This window comes from Micropterus salmoides, unplaced genomic scaffold (assembly GCF_014851395.1).
Source record: "Micropterus salmoides isolate LMB-PRFRI ecotype aquatic unplaced genomic scaffold, ASM1485139v1 Ms_hic_scaffold_1, whole genome shotgun sequence".
Lineage (NCBI taxonomy): Eukaryota > Metazoa > Chordata > Actinopteri > Centrarchiformes > Centrarchidae > Micropterus > Micropterus salmoides.
The window spans coordinates 58,637,141-58,649,316 of record NW_024040040.1 but is presented as its reverse complement, the minus strand read 5'-3'; the positions used below and the strand labels follow the sequence as shown (position 1 = coordinate 58,649,316).

Here is a 12,176-nt window from a genome sequence, read left to right as displayed (position 1 = left end):
GAAGTGTCTAATGTATACGACAGCATGTGTTGTGCTGCATTAGAGTATGTTTGAGAGTCCAAAACAAATTTCCCTTCGGGGACAATAAAGTATATCTTATCTTATAACCAGTCTGTAATCTGCATTTTGCTTCATTAACCGAAATGAGCTCATCCAGGCTGTGCGCGCAGTCACACAGTAAAGCGCTGGTCAGACGCTTGTCACAGTCACAGAGCTGGGCAGATGCAAACATTTTGAAAATCAGGCAAATATCTTTTCAGTTTAAGGCTTTATGTTCTACTATACAACTGAAATCCAGTGAGCGCGCGCCACGGCACTGGTGGCCGTGTTGGAAAGCAACCTGCGTTGCTCTTTAACAAGCCGGCAAGTGAAACACTTTCCATTAACGGCGCATTAAAAGCGTCTTTAGTCTCTGCAGAGCAAATGAAGACTACACACTGTAAGATCTATGTCAGATGATCACTGTTGTTGAACAGAGCATCGGTTCCTATTACAGGTTACAGGGGGTGTTCCGAGGACGATAGGGGGGCGCTGGAAGCAATATTTTGGATGGGGGGGGCGCTGAGCTGCTTTTGGGGGGCGTTTGTTGGTTGGAAATTCTAAGGCGAGTTTACACTTAAGATCCACAACAATATGAGTTTAAACTTTAAACTACTTGCTAAAAACTGTGGTCTGCAACATTAAAACCTGCCAGTTTAGTCCACTGACTGGACGAGTCTTTTGTTCTCCATCAGCTACTTGTGGTGCAGCTTCGTGCTGCCTTCACGGGAACAGGAAGTCAGAGTATCTGTAAAATTTTACCCACATGGCGTTCACTGTGTAAAATTGACGCTCTCTTTCTTGGTGAGGAATACACCGTGAACGTCTTGTTATCGCAGTGGTTACACATTTACAAGAGGAATCTTCTGCTGTCGGACTTCCTGAAAACAACTGTGATGTGGATCCACCTCGCGCTGTGAGTCACAGACAGTTTGTGCCAAAGCAGACATATACTGTAGTTTCAGTAGGCTATAAAAATGTTACGTTAAAAACTTAAGACTTGTCTTGCTCTGTTGGAGATTGTAAGCGGCGCTTTATCAGAGATGCTGAAGTTAAGGTGTGTGGAATTATTCGTGAGCTTTCTGTCTGATCACAGGTGTCGGTTAGTTTCGTTTTCCCCAGCATGAGCGCCTCGTCGTCTCATTCAGTTTTGTCTGTTAGACGGCGAGGGGAAACTTCCAGTGAATCAGTAACATAATGCAGTACAGGGCATGTAGTAAAATATTCTGAATTCTCTTTAAATAGGCTAAAGACATTAGTCTCCCATTATGACTTTTTTTCCCTTACATGTCAGAGAACTCAGATATATTGGAGAGATTCTGAATGTGCAGAAAGGTTTGAACAAAAGAGGTGGTAAGATTTAATCATGTGTATTGACTCAGCAGGGATGATATTAAATAAGTTGATCTACAGGAGAAAAATATTTAAAAGCAATAAGAATGCCTCACTACATTATATTCTATTATAATATACTTTGAATTGTCACCTGCCACCTGAATTTTTAGACATTTCCACCATAAATTGGTGCAGAAAAGGCAGAAATTGGAGGAGAAATTTTCACCAGAATGCAGGAAATGATGTGTTTAATGCTCAAAATCTTCTGGGGGAGGACCCCATATCCCCCACTTATTAAGTGCCCCGTCCAAGAAAACAGACACAGTTTCTGGGAGGAACATTACACAACACAACGTTACATGTACTAGTGCTGACATGGTGAACATGAGACAGATAGCAGAGATGAGGTCTATAGCAAAACAGAGTCAGAACCAGCACAGCACAAAGCACCAGTTTATGGTGAGCATGATGATCATACGGCTTATTATTATATCTACTCAAGGGCTCAGCTGAGGTGATTACTTTACTTTAGAAGAGTTAGAGGGGGGTTTCTAGTTTTGAAAATGTATTGGCTCATAAAGTTATACACTCTACTTGCATAAAATTCTTAAGAATGCAGGAATAAAGTTCTCTAAAGACACAGGGCCCCAACAAATACTTTGCCTGGAGAGTGGACTGACCAGGGCCACTTTTTTTCCCTCGTGTCTGACCATCCTTGACCTTAAAAAGTCCTGTATGTGTACATACATGTCCATAAACAATTTAAAAGTAACAGTGGTCAAAATGTTCACACAGAGACGAGCATCCTGCAGTATTTTAAGAGGAAGAGGACAGAGGTCACAGAAGGAGGAGCAGAAAAAACTGAGCAGGACGAGCTTGGAAGTTGTATGGATAGCTAGTAGACATACTGTATAGTTTGTTCTAAAATTCACAGTTTCTGCCTTTTAAAAGATGTGTTTTTACTTTTTAGCAATGATAATAAAACTGTTTTTTGTTTGTTTAGCAACCACCTCCCAGCAAACACCCAAGAAAGTCTCCATTGGAGGAGCTTTTTGCAAATGAGGATGCACAAAAGATGTCATTACAGCAGAGGAGGACTATGTCCATCCAGGACCAGGCAGAGAAGGAGATGGAGATATATATATATATATATATATATATATATATATATATATATATATGTGTATGTATGTATAAGGAGACACCACCAACCTTTACAGCCGATGACCCTGCTGCCTGGTGGTGGAACCTGCGCAAGACTTATTGTCAGACATGGCATTTTCGTATTTATGTCTCCAGGCCTCCTCTACACCTAGTGAAGGGGTGTTCACAACGGCCGACGACACACTCTATGCTGAACGTTCGCGCATACTGCCAGAGAAGGCAGATATGCTCATATTTCTAAACAAGAACTGTTTCTAAAGTAGTTAGTTTTAAACATGTTAATCCAGACCAGGGTGTTGTGTTATTTGGTTTGGTTGCAGTTATGAAAGTGCAACATCATGCAGAGACGTTATACTTTTCTCATCAACACCCACATGGGCTGCAGCTCCAATAACTGTAAATCACCACTGAATCAAAATTTTCCATGAAATAACCATGTGACTCATTTTGACTTCAACCCTCAAAGAATTGGAATCAAGAATCGATAAGAACCGGAATCAAAAGTAGGAATCGGAATCAAAATTGTTCAAATCAAAACGATGCCCAACCCTATTTACAAGACCTTTCCCCGTTTACATGCTCCATACTTCAACGAACTCCTAGAGCTTTAACCCGATCAACATCAAATATGGGCAGGCCAATCTTAAGAGCCTTGCGATGTTAAATTGAGAAACTTTTTTGATTTCTTCAATATCCAGTCATAGTGATAGCGCCACGTACTGGCATCCGGAAAGGACGTTTCTATGAAACAGAAAGCTGTTTTTTGAGAACTATACCCTAAACCCAACCGGAAGTCAGCTACTTCAATAAGTAACTGACACGTCAACCAAAACTTTGTGCAATATTTTTGACACATCACCTGTGTGATTTTTGCATTGTTAAACACAGGGTGAAAAGAAGAGCTGCAGCAATGTGCAGTATGACAAAAAAAATTAAACCATGTAAACCTGTTCTGGTAGAACCCCTAAATAGGATTTTGAACCTGAAAATTAGCATAATGCCACCTCTTTAATATAACCAACCTGACGGAGGATAACCAGCAAAGTATCTCAATATTACAGACTTTTCTTTTGTGCTGCTGTTACATATAGCCTACAGCAGTGAGGAAGCCTGCAGCAGGGAGGGTAGTAACTTGTTAAAAGTAACTCAAATTCGCAAAATAAATAAATTATATTAAATAAGTCATTGACACCTCTTCACGTTCCTTTTTTAAAACTGTAGCCTACTTTCACTCTTTCTTCCAGTATTTTCTTTGGGCCAGTAATCTATTTTAATTTCGCTATATCTTCCATTCATACCTTCATAACTTCACCAGTCTGTCATCTGCATTTTTTCATTAACCGAAACTGAGCTGTCATCCAGGTTGTGCGTGCAGCTACGCGGAAGAGCCCTAGTATTGGGTGTTTGTCACAGTCACAGAGCTGGGCGGATGCAAACATTTACAAAATCAAGCAAATCCCTTTTCAGTTTAAGGCTTTATTGTTCTACTAATACAACTGAAATCCAGTGAGCTCGGAACCATGGCACTGGTGGACGCATTAAAAGTCTTTTAGTATTTAGTCTCTGCAGAGCAAATGAAGACTACACATTGTAACATCTATGTCTGATTATCACTGGATTGATTCTGATGTATTACCAGTATTCTGCTGTTGAGAAGAGCATCCCTTTCTTCTGATGGACATGAGCCTGTTTCTTTCACTTTGGTTACTATTTGTTTTATAGTGATGTCCAACAGTGAGTCCATAAACAGAATGTCGCCGCTTAAAGTAATCTTGGCTTTCACTCAGCAGCTAACAGCTATTAATTCTATTTATTTAAAACAGTCCTGTTGGGCTTTAAGTGTGACGCACATTTTCCTCTAAATGTAGGTTTACCTGCTTCAACAACGAGCTGCGTGATGATACGTAACAACATCGTTTTGTGGCAGAACGTTCACCCGTTCATTCATAAATTCAAGGTCTATGTTGCGAAGCACTGAACTGACGTTTGGGGCTTCCGTGGCCTGTGAATGGGATCTGACATCACCTACCAAACAACAATACAGCTGGATGGCGGTCACTCTGTGCAAGTTTGAAATGAACTAATGTGAATCACTAAAGGAGATGTGAAATGCCAGCAAACTCAAAGTACACTCTTTCGGTGTTTTCGTAAGCCTGCAGCTGAATCTCCTGCCGCTCCGGGCGACACTGTGGCTGCAGCAGATGACACGAACGTTAAGGTTACTGAAACTACAGAAACGAGCCAGATGAGTGAAAGTGTCATATGTTATTATTAACGGAAGTTGCATCTGTTACTAGTTAACTTAACTAACGGTAATGTGGTGGATCAATGAATGTGGGATACTGTGTGTGTGTGTGTGTGTACAGTAGTTGAAGTAGCAGTTCCTGGATGCTTGCTCATGCATTTCAGCTGATACGGAAGCTGCATAAGTTTGACAATGGTTTTGGAAAGTAAGTGTGCTTGACATGATGTGGACCACTGTTTGTATCTTTACTGTTCATAATATTCTGTAATGAATGAGTGTTGGTGACAGAACTGCACATATGCATATACTGATACTGAGCCTCAACTTTCTACTACTGTTACTAATAGTTGCAACTTAAATGTGCATTGAAAATTGCCAGCTGATAAAACTTGCTCCCGGGACCAGATTCATATAACATCAAAGGCTTCATGCAGCTCCTAACTGGAGCTGAGTTAGATGGTGATTAACACTAAACATTAGAAAATCAGTCTATTCCCCCCACCTGCATCAGTGTCATTTACACTGGGGACACTTTTTCTGTTTTTTCTCCCAAATGTTCTGAAAAATAGCTTGTAGCAAGAAATGTTAAATAACAAATATGGGTACTATGACAAAGTTTTTTTTGGCACAATACGATTGCAATGCAATGTAAATATAGAAAAACAGATCTGCATTATCCCAAAAAATGACAAAGCTAAAAAAAAACTATTCACTGAATACTGCATTATATTCCATTATACTTTTATTTAAGTGTTACCTGCCACCTGAATTTTGTGTTCCCCTTTATATAAATAAAGACATTTCCACCATAAATTGCAGAAAATGTCTCCAGAATGGAGGAAATTAAGTGTTTAATGCTGAAAGTCTTCTGGGGGAGAAACCCCCAATCCTATATTTTCATCAATAAATATTTCTTTAAATAGCATTAAAATATCTTCTAGTCTTGCTCTCGTGAGCCCAATACTCTGGATTGTCACGTTTTGTCACAACACTAATCTGAGCCCTAAACTGTTCCCCACCACTGTTCAACACAAAGTGACGCCGTTGCTCACCTGTAACCGTCATTGGCTGTTTAAGTCTTTGCAGTGTTGATAACACACAGCCTAAGCAGTCCATCACAGTGCACTCACTACAAACACCTAGCCTACGCCACTGCGAACACCCCTAGCATTTCAGCGTCCCACTTCCAGGTTCAAAGTCGCTCCTACGCCCCTGTAACATTATGTCTTAGAACCTAAACGATAGCGGCATAATGCTGAGTGCACCGTGATGGGCTCACGTACCTGTAACAGACTCTGTAACAGGTTAAGTTCGGTCGCTAGCCTACATACCCGCCAGCAAGTCCCTGTTGTGCCGGTGGAGGAGGCGGACCCCGGGGAAGCGGCTGCTGACGGAGCCCTCCGCCGCCTTCACTCTCTCCGCTCGGTACCTGGCGACTTGCAGCTCCAACAGTTTGATTTTCCTCCGCAGGAACTCGTTTTCCTTCTGGCTCCTGGACATTTCCAGATGAACCACCGCGTATCCGTCGTCCACAACTTTACAAATTTCTGCGACGGCCGCGTTAGCCAGCACCTCCATGATGGAGGCAATCTGAGAGTGGAAGTCCATGGCGGTCGACATTGTGACGGCGAGCTTAAACACTCGCCTTAATTCCTTCGTCCTAAAACAACGCTGACGATTGAAAGCGCTGCGCTGCTAAATTAAATTCATAACTGTGTAATTGTATTTTTTTAAATGAACGCAGAAAACTTGTACCCCGGTCTTTGCTGGTATGATGGCTACACGGAAGCTGTAATTTTGGACAGTATTCTTCCATTAGAAACGGTGAGTATAGTACAACAGCGCCCCCTGTGTTCAGGAGCGGACCTGCCACCCAGGACAGTCCACAGAGTAGATGGGGTGTACTGGGGTAACTTCATGTGGAGATGTGGAGATTAGCAACAGTCAGTTGAAAAGTAAAATAAAGTGTGACTGCAGCAAAGAGCGATGGCTCTTACAGGAATATTAAATTCAGTTTTATAGTCATTTTTATCAACACAAATTAATAGTTGTTTAAATATGACTTAAGTTCATAGGTTCACCACAATTATCTTGCCACAAAGTATTGTAGTTGTTGTCTGAGGCAGAGGATGTCTTTTTCTTAGATATTCAGCTGCATCAAGCCCACAGATCTACATATTAGCCTAATATTAGTAAACACACAGCATTAGCTGTAGTAAGAGATGCACCGATTGCATTTTTCCTGGCTGATTCCAATTACTGATTTTTTTTTTAAAGGTTTGACCTGCCCATTCTGATTTTATTTATTTTCCTTAAGTACAAGTAAAGTTACTGGTATAAAAATCTACTCAAGTAAAAGTAAAAAGTAGCTAATTTAAATTTTACTCAGAGTAAAAGTTACTTTTTTAACCTCCTAAAATAAGTTATTTATATTGATTTAATATCTTATACTTCTTATAGGCTACTTATTTAATTAAATTACACTCTTTTGCCCCCGCGACCCTGTACGCAGGATAAGCGGTTGACAATGGATGGACTCTTGCGATTTGATAAGGGAACAAAGCCATATTGTGCTATCAATTTTAGTTTGTTTGACAGATACTTTGCCAAATCAGTGACATTTCTTTTATTCATTTACCTGACACTTTTATCCAAAGCAACTTACAATTGCTACATATGTCAGAGGTCGCACACCTCTGGAGCACCTAGGCATAAGTGTCTTGCTCAGGGACACATTGGTGGATGTGTCGCAGGTCTCTCACGCCATAGGCATGTGTCTTCAGCTTATTAACTACCGTAAGTCAACACACCCCACAGACTCTCAAACCCAGTGTAACCTTAACGTAATAAAACTGTAATGTTATGTGATCAACAACAAACCTGTGACCTGTTTTTCACTTACAGAGCACAACCATGTAGCATAATGTGCAATGCGTCTACAACTAATCACAGCTTATAAACTACTGCAAGTCAACACATCTACCAGACTCTCAAACCCAGTGTAACGTTATGACTAAATAAAACTGTAAGGTTACACGATCAATAATAAACCTGTAACCTATTTGCAGCCAGCGTTAATAGTTAACGTGATGGCAGCCAGCGGTACATAAATGATTGCGTTAATCGACCACCACAAGTTTGGCAAGTAAACAAACGCTCCTTCATCTTATCATAAAGAACAACAGTCAGAGTTAACCTTCGTAGGTCTTAAGCAAGAAGCAAGCTAACGTTAGATGGCCAGTGCTGAGCTAAACATGTTTATTAACCTCAGGTTACTAACCTATTTTGTGTTCAGCACTTTTTTGTTTGGGCATTGTTGTATGAAGTTTTAAAGCCAAAGTTTATGATATGCCACCGCAGCTGCTGCTGTTTGTTGTCCTCTCTCACATGTGGCCACACACAGCTGATACTACGAGTTATGTAGGCAGGTTGTAGGTAACACAGGGAGGGGAATAAGAGCGAGCTCATTAGACGTTTGTAATAAACATTGTTTACGAGTTGCACACCTCGAGTCCGAGTCAAATCTGAAGTCTTTTGAGGATGAGTCTCAAGTCGAGTCTGAAGTCACTGTATATGTGTCTTAAGTCGGACTCGAGTCTGAGTCTTTAACTCGAGTCCCCTCTCTGGCATACACTGATGTCTTTTTGGCTATTTAGAGAAAAGCATCTTACCGAACTATAAAAACTTATTATTAACCACCAATGGAATGCTACAAGTAGGCTATTTTATTTTTATTTAACTTGAAGATACTAGTTGACCCACATACCTCACTTGTCTGCTAAACTGTTCACATTTTCAGGTCGTAACTTCATGCCATGTTTTTGGAGTGCTCTCAGGACTTTCTGAACGACATTAACATGCTCGTCGAAGGTTTTTTAATAGCAAAAGATGTTGTCCAAATAGGGAATACAGCATATGTCTCTGAGTGAGGTCAACATCTCCTCCATACTCCTTTGGAAAGCTGCTGGGGTGTTGGAGAGGCCAAAAGGTATTCTTACCTACTCATACAACCCCCATGGAGTTACAAATGCTGTGAGATGTCTTGAGCCTTCCGCCATAAACCCTTGATGATACGCATTTCCTTGGTCAAGAATGCTGAACCAAGAGTGTCCGGTCATGCCATGTCAGTCAAATCTTGGATCCAAGGGAGTGGATGTCGGTCAGGGATGGTTTTCTGGTAAACGATAGTCAATGCATAGACGTAATGACCCATCCTTTTTGCGGACCCACACAACAAAAGCTGGATAAGGATACTTCTATTTAACAATCCGTCCTTTTGCTAAAAGCTTTTGGATGTATTCCTTTACTTCAACAGCTGTGTGACTTTCTACATAGCAATAGTTTATTTGAGGATTTTCAGTCAGGATTTAGAGCTCATCATAGCACAGAGACAGCACTGGTGAAAATTACTAACGACCTCCTTATTGCATCAGACAAAGGACTTGTCTCTGTACTGGTTTTATTAGATCTTAGTGCTGCATTTGACACCATTGACAATCAGATCCTATTACAGAGACTGGAACATTTCATTGGCATTAAAGGAGCCGCTCTAAGCTGGTTTAAGTCCTATTTATCAGATCGATTTCAGTTTGTACATGAGTCCTCCGTGTGCGCCAAAGTTAGTAATGGAGTTGCACAAGCGACACTCCATAAACTTCCATTGTTATGCAGATGATACTCAGTTATATCTATCGATCAAGCCAGATGAAACTCATCAGTTAGCTAAACTTCAAATGTGCCCTCAGGATGTTAAAACCTGGATGACCTGTAATTTTCTAATGTTAAACTCAGATAAAACTGAAGTTGTTGTTCTGGGGCCTAAGCACCTCCGTGACGCATTATCTAAAGATATAGTTTCCCTTGATGGCATCGCCCTGGCCTCCAGCACCACTGTGAGGAATCTTGGAGTTATCTTTGATCAGGACATGTCGTTTAAGTCTCACATTAAGCAAATTTCAAGGACCGCCTTTTTTCACCTACGTAATATTGCAAGGAACATCCTGTCTAAAAATGATGCAGAAAAACTAGTCCATGCATTTGTTACTTCTAGGCTGTATTACTGCAATTCTTTATTATCAGGCTGCTCGAAAAAGTCCATTAAGACTCTTCAGCTGATTCAGAATGCTGCAGCTCGTGTTCTGACCGGAACCAGGAAAAGAGATCACATTTCTCCCGTCTTAGCTTCTTTGCATTGGCTTCCAGTTAACTCCAGAATAGAATTTAAAATCATTCTTCTTACCTACAAAGCTCTTAATGGTCAGGCACCATCTTATCTTAAAGAGCTCATAGTACCTTACTACCCCACCAGAGCACTGCGCTCCCAGAATGCAGGGTTACTTGTGGTTCCTAGAATCTCCAAAAATAGAATGGGAGCCAGAGCGTTCAGCTATCAAGCTCCTCTCCTGTGGAACCAGGTTCCAGTTTGGGTTCAGGAGGCAGACACCATCTCCACATTTAAGAGTAGGCTTAAGACTTTCCTCTTTGATAAAGCTTATAGTTAGGGCTGGCTCAGGTGAGTCCTGAACCATCCCTTAGTTATGCTGCTATTGGCCTAGACTGCCGGGGGATTTCCTATGATGCACTGAGCCCCTCTCTCCTCTACTTTCTCTCCCTCTGTATGCAACCTGATTTGGCGCTATATAAATAAAATTGAACTGAATTGAATTGAACTTCTGCAAACAGACACCTTTCATCTCTTCTGGACCTGTACTCCTCCAGGACTCTGAGGCGAGGAGGAAAGATTGCAGCAGACCTTCCACCCCGGACACAAACTGTTTCAGACTCTCCCCTCTGGCAGGAGGCTGCGGTCCATCAGGACCAAAACCTCTCACCACAGAAACACCTTCTTTCTGATTGCAGTGGGCTTCCTCATCAAGGCCCGGGTACCCACTGTCACTGACTCTCATGCCCCACTCCCCAAACACACACACTCATACACACTCCAGACCCCACTCTTTACAACAACGCTCAATTGTGCTTTATGCTCATGTTGTGTATTTTTGCACATACTTGTCAATATTATAGTATTATTGTAATTTTTGTATACTTGTAAACTTTTTGATCTCCTTACTTTTTATATATTTATATTTTTCCATTTATGTTCATGTGTACTGTAAGCACCAATTTATACCAAGGCAAATTCCTCGTGTGTAGAAATGTACCTGGCAATAAACCTGATTCTGATTCTGATTCAAGGTGGGTAGTTTCATCTATAACAATGGATCTCATTTTATCAGTGCATCATAGCCTTCATTTTGTCGGTAAAATATGTAGTGGTGGACAGTAACTAAGTGCATTTACCCAAGTACTGTAGGCCTACTGTAAGTACAGATTTGAGGTAGGCCTGCTTGTAATTTATTTGAGTCTTTCTACTGCTCCACTACATCTCAGAGTGAAATATTGTACTTTTGTCTGACAGCTGTATTTACTTAACAAATTAAGATTTTTACACACAAAACATGTGAAGAGTTTTTAAATATTATGTTTTGTTATAAATTAAACTCCTCAACAGTTTATACAAGTACATCTGAAATGATTAGTTAATTAGTCAGTCGATTGACAGAACATTAATCAGCAACTATTCTAATTGTTTAAGTATTTTTTCTGGAAAAACATTTGATGCTTTCAGTTTCTTACATGTGAAGATTTGACACTTTTTCTTTAAATGATTGTAATAATTGCAATGTTTTAATGTTGTGGTTTGGACTGTTGGTTGGACACAACAAGCACTGTGAAGGTGACACTTTGGGCTCTTGGTAACTGTGTGTGGCATTTGTACTATTTTCTGAATCTTTACAAACCAAACAATCAATCGATTAGTGGAAAAAAATAATCAGCAGATTGATCCAGAATGAAAAATAATCATTAGCTGCAGTCCGAAATTAGCTCCAGCTCAACAACTACAGCTGTAAATTCCTGCTCTTACATCAATGCATGAGAAATAATATTCTGATGATAATGATAGAAAATACAATAGTACATTAGTCACAGGGGACATTTGACTGCTTTGAGTACCTTAAGTACATTTTCCTGATCATACTCACATACTTTTACTTAAGCAACATTTTCAGTACAGGACTTTCACATGTAACCCAGGATTCTTAGTGTGGTATTACTACATAGTAAAGGATCCGAATACTTCATCCACCACTGAAAATATGTATCTATCTAATGTAATGGGCATTCCAAACATATTGCATGTAACCCTGGACTCAGGGAGACTAACGTGTGATGTGGCACTGAATCTGTGTAAACGTAACAGTCAAATATCTCTGTGTTATCCAGACTTCAGTTCAGGGACAACTTGTCTCTGTGGGATGATATGATTGACCCTAAAGCTGGATAAATAACAGACTCACTCAGCGGTCCTCACTCATTCAGGAATACATGTACA

General features: G+C 40.5%; 1 long non-coding RNA gene across 1 annotated transcript; it reads left to right on the top strand.

Annotated features, from left to right (window-relative positions):
- Positions 1-6,500: 6,500 nt before the first annotated feature.
- Positions 6,501-10,617, top strand: LOC119914317. The gene is made up of 2 exons (XR_005446763.1): positions 6,501-6,607; positions 10,466-10,617. It is a non-coding gene; the product is annotated as an uncharacterized LOC119914317 (long non-coding RNA).
- Positions 10,618-12,176: the final 1,559 nt, after the last annotated feature.